Raw genomic sequence first — 12500 nt, 5'->3', positions numbered from 1 at the left:
ACTTTCATGGCGACAAAAGACCCTTCTGTTCTCAAACAGTTGTGTAGAAGCAGGACACTGAAAATGATTAAGGAATTTGTGTTTTCTCAGTTGGATTGTGGGGACTTGTGTGGTCATACAAATCAGTTGTAGTGATAGTGGTTGTTTACAATAACAGAGTGTGATGCAGAGACAGTGTGTGTGTGTATGTGTGTGTATGTGTGTGTGTGTGTGTGTGTGTGTGTGTGTGTGTGTACGTGTGCGTATGTGTGAGAGAGACATGTGTTCAGGGTCAAGGTCACAGCATCTGAGGACCTAGGAGTCACACACACACACACACACACACACACACACACACACACACACACACACACACACACACACACACACACACACACACAAGCTTTATTGCTGACGTAGAGAAAGACAAAACTAATCCTCTTGCAGCTCAGAGTATTTTTTTTGACAAACAAGCACTTTGTTGAGACTGAGGGGAACCCATCAGTTCAGCTGACTCACGTGTTCTACTGGGAAACTGGGAAAGAACACAGCCCCCAACTGGTACAGCAACACACATTCCATACTATACTGCATAATATGATCATTTAGAAGACACCTTTAAACAACTTCAGTCCAGTGAAAGTATACTGTACATTTGTTGTATATATGATACCACAGTGTTTATAAGTTATGAATATCAAGGATAGGGTTAGTATTCATACATTTACTCATCTAGTTCTGTGCATATGATATAATAACACAACAATAACATCATTATTTTTAGATTGTGTTTGAACATATCTGTCTGATATGTATTTTGTTTATGAAATATTCTTTTGGATGTAGACTATGGTTGATCCAGCTTGAGCTGTCACCTCAAACACATATGCATGTTGTATGTAAGAGCAAATATCTTCAATGAAAAAAAAATAAAAAAGTATTACTTTGGTCAACAATTAGAACAATCTGGAAAGAATGTCTTAAGCATAGCATTAACACACTAACACACACACACACACACACACACACACACACACAGACACACACACACACACACACACACACACACACACACACACACACACAGCGAGTGAATAGATTCGCCCTCTACAGGGACAGCTTATTGTTTCTCCTGACTCAGATCCTTATCATATCAACCAGGACTCTCTATTATTATAGAGCTGCAATACTGCTGATAACAAATAGAAACTGCCATGCCACAACATCTCCCCCCTTCAAATATACCTGCCCTCCCTATCTGTGTGTGTGTGTGTGTGTGTGTGTGTGTGTGTGTGTGTGTGTGTGTGTGTGTGTGTGTGTGTGTGTGTGTGTGTGTGTGTGTGTGTGTGTGTGTGTGTGCACAAGTCCTTACATGACTGTTGACTTGCGAGGGAGTTACTGTGGAGTCTACAGTTTAGACCCAAGCACATTTGTTTTCATCCAACAGTCATTTTTAGTTTGGTTGGCAACAACACGCTGTGAGTGTCAGGCTAATCAATAACACACACACACACACACACACACACACAGACAGATAGAGAGGGCAGGTATATTTGACTCCCCCCCCCCCCCCTCTCTCAGGAGGTTTGTAATGTGTTTTGTGTCAAACATTATAAAGATGTTAAATACAGATAAACTCAGACCTGAATGACCAGTTCCTCTGTAACTCTGTGTTTACCAGTACTGGGCAGATGGCTATCGCTACATTCAGCCTAGACAGCATGGATACATTCAGCCTAGATAACGTGGATAGCTAGCTAGATAGCTATCACTACTTTCAGCCTAGGTAGCATGGATAGCTAGCTAGATGGCTATCGTTACTTTCAGCCTAGGTAGCATGGATAGCTAGCTAGATGGCTATCATTACTTTCAGCCTACATAGCATGGATAGCTAGCTAGATCAGGGGTGGCTGGTCGAGCTAGAAATCAGAGAGCAGGCATATTGTAATGCATGGAATGGAATGAGGAATGGTATTGAACACACAAGTTTCCATTCCATGCTTTATAATGAGCCCGCCCTCCGATTTCTACCTCCGCCAGCCTGCCCTGAGCTAGATAGCTAGATAGCCTCCAACGTTACCTCAACATTATAACATGATATGTTCATTTAGCAGATGCTTTAATCCAAAATAACTAACACGCAGTCAACGCATAGTCAGCCCACGTAAGAATCAAAACCCTTGTGCTGCTAGCATCATCAATCAATGTAACAATTGGAACCTTCAGTGTATGTTGGCAGTGCTAAGACCTTGCTAGCACAGGTAACTAGAGTGAACCAGGTCCAGGCTGTATAATGTGAAACCTGTATGACGTGTAAAGCCATCAGAATGGAGACTCTGAGGAGATATACTGTAGTTTAGCTTAGGTTATGAACCTTCTACATATATATATATATCTGCCTGTGTTTCTCTCTCTCTCTGTGTGTGTGTGTGTGTGTGTGTGTGTGTGTGTGTGTGTGTGTGTGTGTGTGTGTGTGTGTGTGTGTGTGTGTGTGTGTGTGTGTGTGTGGCTCTCTATCTCCTCAATTCAATTCAATTGGCTTTATTGGCATGAACAAACAGTGTTTACATTGCCAAAGCATCATCAAGATAAAGAGGTATCTCTCTCTTTCCCTCCCTCACCATTTTGTGTGTGTGCATGCTTGCGTGCCTGTGTGTGTGTGTGTGTGTGTGCGTGCGTGCATGTGACAGTCGTAATATAGTCATCAGAGTCCTATACTGTAACTTCAGAATGGTTTTATTGCTCCACACGGCCTTCAATGATGCTTTATTAGCCCTCGTTGAGATGTTTCAATCGCCGACCTTTGAACCTGGGCTGTGGTCAGTCGGCATGAAAATGTTTTTAAACAGTGAAGCAGTGGATAAGCTATATTTGTGTGTGTGTGAGTGAGTGAGAGAATCAGTGATTGCAGGTCTTTCATTAACAGACTCATTGGTTAATGTTTCACTTGCACAATGGACTTAACACACACCCACCCACCCACCCACACCCACGAGCGTGCACACACACACACACACACACACACACACACACACACACACACACACACACACACACACACACACACACACACACACACACCCTCTCTCTCTCTCTCTGGAAAGGTACCCTATCTGATAAGGATGTGAATGCTGTCTCTCAGGTTGTTTGAGGATACGTCATTCCATGTCTTCTTTCCTCCAGGGAACATTTGCTGTTCCACAAATATCTGTTGAATGTTGGGTTTGGTTCCGAGTGGCTCTGCCTCTGACCCAAGGAAACTGTTCTCCTCAACCCACCTGCTCCCCCTCCTCCCTGTCTGCGGATGACTTTGTCACCTACTTTGAAAAGAAGGTTGATGACATGAGCAGCTCTTTCTCTCTACCTCTCGCCAACACTGCTATCACTCTTCCCAAACCCACTGCACTACACTCAGTCTCTGGTTTATCAGCTCTTTCCCCCCCTCTCCCCTGATGATATTCTAAAACTGGTCACATCCAAGTGGGCAACCACCTGGCCAGTGATAGGATCACTGTTCTCTCCACGGGCCCTCACCACTGGGGTCCCCCAGGGCCCTGTCCTAGGGCCCTTACTGTTCTCCCTCTATACCAAATCTCTTGGCTCGGTAAATCTCTTGGCTCGGTAACAGGTGGCAACACGTGTCTCTGCGTGTCTTGCAGACATTTCCGCTTGGATGTCAGCCCACCACCTCAAGCTCAACCTAAACAAGACTTTTCCATCACAGTAGACAACTCTACTGTGACCTCCTCCCAGCCAAGAACCTTGGGGTGATCCTTGACAACCACTTATCCTGTGCGGCGAACATCACAGCGACAGCGCGCTCCTGTAGATTCTTCCTCTACAACATCAGAAGGATACGTCCATTCCTCACCAGAGAAGCAGCACAACTATTGGTCCAGACACTTGTGATCTCTCGCCTTGACTACTGCAATGCACTCTTGGCTGGGCTCCCCGCCTCCGACATCAGACCTCTGCAGCTCATCCAGAATGCTACCGCCCGTCTGGTGTTCAATCTCCCCAAATTCTCCCATGTCACCCCCCTCCTTCGCACCCTTCACTGGCTCCCGGAAGCAGCTCTCATCAGATTCGCATCAGGTGCTTGCCTACCGGGCAGCAAAGGGAACAGCCCCTCCCTACTTGCAAGCAATAGTCAGCCCCCAAACCCCTGCACGATCACTCTGCTCTTCCACCTCGGCTGGCCGCCTGGCACCGCCGCCTCTACGTGGCTGCAGCAGTGGCTTTTCACTGTCCTGGCACCCCACTGGTGGAATGAGCTTCCCACTGCTGTCAGGACTCACTACCTATCTTCCGCCGTAGATTGAAGACCCATCTCTTCAGGCTACACCTTAACTGTTCCTCCTAAAGACCTCTTCATCCCCACATTCGACCTCTTCATCTTATGATGACTGATAGATTGATGAATCGCTTACTTAGACAAGTGTGTGTGTGTGTGTGTGTTTGAGATGGCCATTGTGATGAACTTGATTTAACCAGCGGTCCTACTGTGCCATTTCTCATCAGTCCTCCTTGTTAAAGTAGCTAGTTGTCACACAGACATAATCAGTCCACTAGTATTGCTCCTCACTTGTTTGCATGTGCCTTATTTTAAGTGTGTTTATATCACGAAATGCGCTATATAGACACAGTTTGATTGATTAATTAATTGATTGATTTTGCACTATTAGAACATGACCTCACTAACCCTAACCCTTTATAAGCTTAGTTGATCAGTCAGCTATTGTATACAGTACATCCTTAAAGGGGAAGTCGTAGTCTATCCACACAAGATACACAACCTCCTTCAAGGGCTTGTAGCCCCCCCCCCCCCACACACACACACACACACACACACATTTATGTCCCTGATCCGATCACACATGGATTCTTTTTATCTTTCGTTCAGTCAGATTTGCAGCGCATTTCAGAGGGTTGAATGCATAACCCTCTCCACTATGTTTTAGACAATGTTGCCAGAAAATGTCTTAAGCCTAGTCCCCCCCTTACCCTCCGTAAGGATTCTCTCACTGTCTTTTCTTTTCAAAATCACCTCCCAATTTCTCTGTGGATATCAAACACACACACACACACACACACACACACACACACACAATTAACATTTTTTCAAGATAAACATGCTACCCATGTCTTCATTATCGTGGAATTTATACTTAAATCACTAAATTTAGTGAAACACACGCACGCACAAACACACATGGTTTAAACTCGTCATTGTGTGATTGGTGCGTCGTTTTGATGATGTCATCTACTCAGGGAGAGCAGTTAAGGCGAGATGGAGCTGTTTCATAGGGCTGTTGCCTGTGACAACCACTCCCAGCATATTCCTACCCAGTAATACTGATGAAAGCAGCTGTCACTCAGGAGCGTGAGGTCATCTCACTCTGACTAGCCCCTCTGGCCTATATTCAACTAGGAACACATACACATGCACAGACCCGCGCACGCACGCACACACACACATGGTTTAAACTCGGCATTGTGTGATTGCCCCCCCCCCCCACACCTACCCACTCTCTCTCTCTCTCTCTCTCTCTCTCTCTCTCTCTCTCTCTCTATCTCTCTTCCTATCAGGAGAAAGAGAGGAATAAAGGAAGGAGGGAGGAGGATGGGGTTGGGGGGGTTACCTGTATTCAGCAGGCCCCACCTCTGCCTCTTCAGCATTGGGTAAACATTCAGCCACCTTTTGCACTTCCACAAACTCTCACACACACGGGCAGGCAGGCAGGCAGGTACAGTGTGTGAGTGCTACAGTCTCTGACTGAGAGGGGAAACAGCAGACGGGTAGAGAGTGTGTGTGAGAGTAAGAAAGTGTGTGTGTGTGTGTGTGTTTGTGTGTGTGTGTGTGTGTGTACAGTATAAGGTGAAGCAGCGTCCACCTCCACTCCAGCTGCGTTGGTCTGGCTCTTCACTCACAGGGAGACAGGTACCATCTTCAACTTCTCTCAAGTGTGTCTACAGAGTGTGTTCTCTTTCTCAGAAGTGTGTGTAGACTGTTCTCTTAGTTCTCTCTGTCATGTCTCTTGGAGTCAGTTTGCATCACTTTGCATCTGTTGTGTGTGTGTCTGTGTGTGTGACAGTGATGGTCTCATGTCTTGTCCTCTGCACATTTGATACTTTCTGAGGACGGCCATATAGTCATTCATATCGTCGACAGTTTATCTTCGTCACTTTGCGTGTTTTTGGGGGACGGACCCCAGCACCTTCCGACCTTGACTGTCCTTGGCGACTGGCGAGACCAGTAGAGTGGAGGAACATCTATTCGTTATACATCTTATTCATTATAACTCATGTTCTAGTTGTTGTATTTCTACAGTATATGCCTGAAGCCTGTGAATAAGGACCTTTTTTTAGGGTGTGTTCCGCTCCCAGAAGGGACAATAAAGCTTTTGAACTTTGAACTCCTCTATAACAGCAGTGCTGCAACAACCTGCTGTTCTCCTCTCTGGTGTAACTGGATACAGACTGTAAATCCTGCCTATCAAGACTGGGAGATCCCTTTAAAACCAGTGGAACCAGCAGAGTGACGTGTGTGTGTGTGCGTGCGTGTTTGCGTGCATGCCTTTGTGTACTTAAACTGTCTTTGCTTCCTTGTACAGTGAGTGATGGTATAATCAATCAAACTAACTTTTCCCCATAAGGGAGAGGTTTGTGTGTGTGCGTGATTCTATATGGGAGGTTTTCAACAAGTTTCCGGGTACAGTAGTTTCACAGTAAACAGTCAGTCCATCTGTAGTGAAACAGTGGGTTGTAAATGACTGTCTGTTCAAGGTCCTGGGGTGCTCCAAGTTGGCTGGCTGTTTCCATACAGTTGGAGATAAGCAGCGGTATTTGTTCTCTGATGCCGTTGCTTTGTCTGTCCAATCTGTTTCTGTTTCGTCGAGAGACTTTTGTGATTGCCGTTATTAGATATGTACATTCTTGGTGTGTGTGTGTGTGTGTGTGTGTGTGTGTGTGTGTGTGTGTGATCATTGAGGTCAAACATGGCGGTAGTTGAACACACACTCTCTGTGAGCTATGTTTGTTGTGTGGGTGGGCCCTACATTGTGTTTGATGTGTGTGTGTGTGTGCGTGTGCGCTTGCGTGTCTACATGCGTGCATGCGTTTAATACTTATTATTTAATAATATAGATATTTGAACAGTTACTGTCTACTTATAGAGCTCTGCATATGGGTCCCTCCCAAACAAACACACACACAGTCACTTAAGTCTTTATCATGAGTGTGACAATGTCAACTCCAGTGTTGATTGTTTCAGACAATGTCAGCTCTGGCCTTGGGGGAGGCTAGCTGATTAGCCTGAGGAATGTGTTTGCCTAAGGCAGCCAAGCCCTCGGCTAAGCTAACACTAATGCTAGCAAACTCAAACACTAGCTAAGCGCTAAAGCTAACTCTAAGTCCCATAATTGGTCATCAGTAGGTGGACATTCACATTGTCAGAACTGATGAGCAAACTATGAGCTCTGTTCTTGATGTTGGGTAGCCTAAGGTTAGATTCATTAAGTTTTACGTTCTGGTCAAAATCATGTTTGTTTTCCTCCATTCTTTCTCGCATGGTCAGATAGCGAGAAGCCTGGTACAGAACATACGGCGGCCATTTTGTGGAAGTGCACTATCAGCGTTAATAAGGTCATAAACAGGGAGGTCATGATTCAGCAAGTTTGGATTTCCGTGGTTACCGCTGTGTTTCTCTGTTGCGATTGGCTCGTGGCTTTGTTTGTGACATCATGGTGAGAAACAAGTGAGCACAGCAGAGCTTCAGCAGGATAACGTTGCTTTTTACCAAAAAATGTATGCATGAAGAAATACAAGAATGTCCAATGTCCCAGTGCTTAAAAATGAGTTTCAAATGTGTTGAAAAAAGCATATTTGTTACAGAACTGGGGATTGAGGAAGGGGTGGGTTGCAAATGTAGGGGGTGGGGGAGGGAGGGGGGGGGGGCGTAAATGAAGTAGAAACAATCCTTGGAGTGAGTTTTTTTTTGGGGGGGGTGAGGATGGTGGGGGGGGGGGTCACTTATGCACTCTGTCTGACCTGAAATTCTTTAGGCCAGTTTCACTTTGAAGAGATTTCTAGTGCCAGGAGGGGAGGGGATGGAGGGAGGGAGGGAGGGAGGAGGAGGAACATTTGATGCTTTTCTTCTCGCCTTGTTCTTAACCCTGTCTTCACTCCTCCCCTATTCTCTCTCTCCCCTTTCCCCATCCCTCTCCTCTCTTACCCTTCTGTGTGTGTGTGTGTGTGTGTGTGTGTGTCTCTCGCTCTCTCTCTTTTTCCCTCCCCTCTTCTCTCCTCCCCTCCTCTCCCCTTTCCTTCGAGCTCGAGTGAGCGGGAGGAATGAGGGTGACAGGTACAGGGAATGGGGGGAGGGAGGGAGGGTGAGAGGAGAGGGGGATGAGGGAGGGTGAGAGGAGAGGGGGTGGGGGAGAAGAGGAGAGGCATATAAGGGAGGGGGGGAGGAGAGGGGGATGAGGGAGGGTGAGAGGAGAGGGGGTGGGGGAGAAGAGGAGAGGCATATAAGGGAGGGGGGGAGGAGAGGGGGATGAGGGAGGGTGAGAGGAGAGGGGGTGGGGGAGAAGAGGAGAGGCATATAAGGGAGGGGGGGAGGAGAGGATAGTGGGTTGAAGGGAGGGGGGAAGGGGGGGAGGGAGGGAGGGAAAAGAGGACAGCAGAGCATGAGGAGACGTACTGTAACACAAGACATGAGGACATAGTCTTCCCTGCTACATCGTGTACTTTGTGACTTAAATAACCCTTCAGTCACTCATAAGCCGTGTGTGCGTGTGTGTGTGTGTGTGTGTGCGTGCTCGTGCATGCGTGTGTGTGTGTGTGTGTCATGTGATCAAATCCCCCTGAAACTCTCACTTCTCTTTCCTCTCATCAACGCTCATTGTTCCATTCTGTTGTGGTCGGCAAGGGTTGAATGTAGTTGTGTGTGTGTGTGTGTGTGTGGATTCAGTCTATAGAGATTCACTACAGTGCTTCACATTTGATGGGTTGCTTTTATGTTTAACCTTTCATGATGAGCTCTCAAAGTGATTTAAAGGGATAGTTCACTTTTTTTTATTTTTTTTTTTTTTTTATTTTTTTTTACTTGTAGTCATTTGGTTCCTTACCTTGAAAGTAGTCAATGGGCCAAGAGAAACTGTAATTTGTGGTTCATCAATGGAGTTGTAGCCACTATTACCTTCAGCTAACTTTATCCACCGCGAACAAAAAACAAGATGTGATAACATTTAGTAAATTATACAAATGATTCTTGTGTAATTTATAATTATTTAAAATTATTCTAATTTATATATGTGTACATGCCCCATAACCATTTCACAGCCTCTAGCCTCATTGCCACTTAACCTCGCACAGCCTACAAAATGTATTGTTTTATTGTTCTATTTTGTAAGTTTGTTATTGCTATTTTGTACATTTTTGTTTATATTTGCTTATATATTGTGTTTTTTTTCTATAGTTTTTTATGTCCCATGCACCAACCTCAACAATTCAATTTCCTGTATGTGCAAATATACTTGGCCAAATAAAAGAATTCTGATTCTGATTCTAAAAATCAACATTTGTGGCCAAATCATGTCAAAGTAACTTCCAACGTAGTCAGAGATCTTCTTCGAGGTGATTTGGTCACAAATGTAGAACCTATTTTCATTGTTTTTTTGTTAGCGGTGGCTAAAGTTAGCTGCAGTTACCAGTTGCCATTGAAACAACTCTGAACCACCTCACCATCCACTGTCCATATGAAGCCATCCCAGCCATTTTGTGCCAGATCGGGTGTAAGATCGGCCTTCAAAAGCATCATTTTGATGTTTTTTAACGTATTGAATTGATTGACAGTGACCATATTCTGTACATATCTCTATATAGCTGTTCTGTACTTTGTCATGTGTTTTATATTTTGAGCGAATGTTATCTTCAAAGTACTCATAGATGCTTAGGCCTTACTCTAGCTCAAAACCTTGAATCCAAAAGGCTAAGCTTCTAAAACATGTAAACATCAACACTGTAGTCATATGACTGACTATTCATTCACCTTTATGGTTGGAACTGTAGAATTGTCGACAGTGACTTTGGCTGGATTCACATGAAATGATGCCGGTTTATTGCTGGCTTTATCCCTGCTTTATTGCTCTGTTTTGTCTGTCTGGTGGATTCCAGAGGTTTATACAGGGCTAAGGTGAGGCTTTAATTGGGAGTAGGTGTAATGATTGAGACCATTGTGTGTGTGTGTGTGTCTGTGTGTAATGATTGAAGGAGGGGTGATGATTTTTGTCTTCTGCCAGTAGAATCAGTCATTCACTCGTTCCTGTCTTCGTGTGCGGTTTAACCGTTAACCGTTGACCTGATGGTCTGACGACCCTGTTGTGCGTTCACCGGAACCCTCGGTGCTACGTCTGCGCTCTGATTGGCTCTCGCTGATGACTGACAGTTAATCTTTGATCTGGTTTGACCTCAACAGGACAGGAGAGTGGAGTGGAGTGGAGTGGAGTGGAGTGGGGGTGGGGGTTACTGCCCGAGCCCCAATACTCACACCCACACACTTAGAAAGACAACACATGGATGAGATTCAGCATTGTATAGAAATGTAACCCACAAATGTTAGCCACTCCTGCCATTCTCCACCTTGCACTCTTACGATTTATCTTTCTGCCCCTCTCTCTCTCTCTCTCTCTCTCTCTCTCTCTCTCTCTCTCTCTCTCTCTCTTTCAGACACTCTCTCCCTCCCTCTCTCCCTCTCTCCTCCTACTCAAGTATGTTTTATTGGCATCACTGTTGGCTTTTCCAACAATGTTGCCAGAGATTGATAATGGAATACAGTCCGCTATCACCGCTCAAACTGTGTTACAATAAAGCTATTAAAAATCACACCACTTTCTCTCTCTCTCTCTCTCTCTCTCTCTCTCTAACCTCTTCCCCTCTCGCTCCCTTTCTCTCTCTCTCTCTCTCTCTCTCTCTCTAACCTCTTTCCCCCCCTCCCCTCTCTCTCTCTCTCTCTCTAACCTCTTTCCCCCCCTCCCCTCTCTCTCTGCCGCCCATTTCCAGGTCTTTATGTTAATATGGTGCTCCCTCCCCTAGTCTCTCTCCTGAGTCGTTGAGGCGAGGGCTGTCTGGTTTCGATTGCCCCTGAAACTCTCAGCCCTGTTAACTCTACAGACTTAGCACTTTCTTTCTCTCATTCCCCCCATCCTTCCTTCCCATCCCTCTCTCCTTTCCTACCCCCATCCCTCTTTCGCTGAGGGCCACTTATCTCTCTTTCTCTCTCTCTCTTTCTCTCTCTCTCTCTCTGCTCTCTTAGCTGCTCAGTAAGGTGTGTGTTGTTTGCTTAACTCAAGCCGTGCTAGGAACGCGTTCACCGTTGTTATGTACACACACACACACACACACACACACACACCGTTTATCTTGTGCTGACATGACTGACCACGTCTCAGTCTTGTAGAGTGCTGTGTTTTCTGCCTCTCTCTGAGGGTACTGACAGTGCTATTGACAGGAATCACTTACTGTGGTTAAAACCCCAAAACTACATCTCCCATCCAGCCCTCTCCTCCCACACTTAAATGTCAACTCCACCTCTCTCATTAGTAACAGCACCCACATTGAGTCAAAGATTAGTGGGTTTATGCAACAGGTGCCTCTGTGTGTGTGCGTGTGTGTGCGTGTGTGTGTGTGTGTGTGTGTGTGTGTGTGTGTTTATGATCCCCACCCTCCTCCTCCTCCTCCTCCATAGCTCATGCAGTGAATGTCTGTAAACGTAGAACCAGGATCCTCCCATGAACACACACACACACACACACACACACACACACACACACACACAAGCACCTGTCTAAGCTCCACCTCCCCCCACCCCACCCCTGCTATAGTTGTAGGTCCGGTGTTTGTGTGTGTGTTTGCGTGTGTGTGTGTGGAGGCCGGCCTCTCTCCTTAGTGCCCAGCTGTACCTGCCTCCCATGGAGGTGAACTAAACACTCTCTCAGTAAAGCCAGCCAAGCTGTGGATCGCTGTGGAGGAACAGGGGTATCTACCCTTTCATTTACCTCTCCTCTTCTCTTCTCTTCTTCCTCCTCTTCTCTTCTCTTCTCTTCTCTTCTCCTGTTGTCTTCTCTTCTCTTCTTCCTCCTCTTCTCTTCTCTTCTCTTCTCTTCTCCTGTTGTCTTCTCTTCTCTTCTTCCTCCTCTTCCTCCTCTTCTCTTCTCTTCTACCCTCCCCTTGCTTCGCCTCTCTCTCCTCTCTCTCTCTCTTTCATTGATTCTCAGGTCAGTGTTTTCTGTTCCTTTCTGGTGTGTATGAAGTGAATCATTGTTTGTGATGAGGAGGACTAGGTTAGGTGTGTGTTGTGTGGCTTACACACACACACACACACACATACAGTACAAACAATGGTAGAGTTTGAAAGGTGTTTGAAAAGTTAGGGTTTTGTTCTATCATCTACAAAGTTGTGTGTGTGTGTGTGTGTGTGTGTGTGTGTGTGTGTGTGTGCGCGTGCGTGTGTGTGTGTGTGT

The 12500-nt window shown here is 45.8% G+C and overlaps 1 protein-coding gene across 10 annotated transcripts in view; it reads left to right on the top strand.

The window, feature by feature from the left end:
• The window catches only part of rbm47 (RNA binding motif protein 47), a 31430-nt gene that overhangs the window by 5308 nt on the left and 13622 nt on the right, over positions 1 to 12500 (top strand). Inside the window, exon 1 of one of the 10 annotated variants that reach the window (XM_083693342.1) lies at positions 5836 to 5920. The exons of the other annotated variants lie outside the window; for them this stretch is intronic. The gene's annotated coding sequence lies outside the window, so the exon portion shown is untranslated. Of the gene's footprint in view, positions 1 to 5835; positions 5921 to 12500 lie in introns of those variants that run through there. 10 annotated transcript variants of the gene reach the window in all.

Source organism: Argentina silus (genome assembly GCF_951799395.1).
Source record: "Argentina silus genome assembly, chromosome: 21".
Taxonomy (NCBI): domain Eukaryota; kingdom Metazoa; phylum Chordata; class Actinopteri; order Argentiniformes; family Argentinidae; genus Argentina; species Argentina silus.
This window is presented reverse-complemented; position numbering and strand designations above follow the sequence as displayed.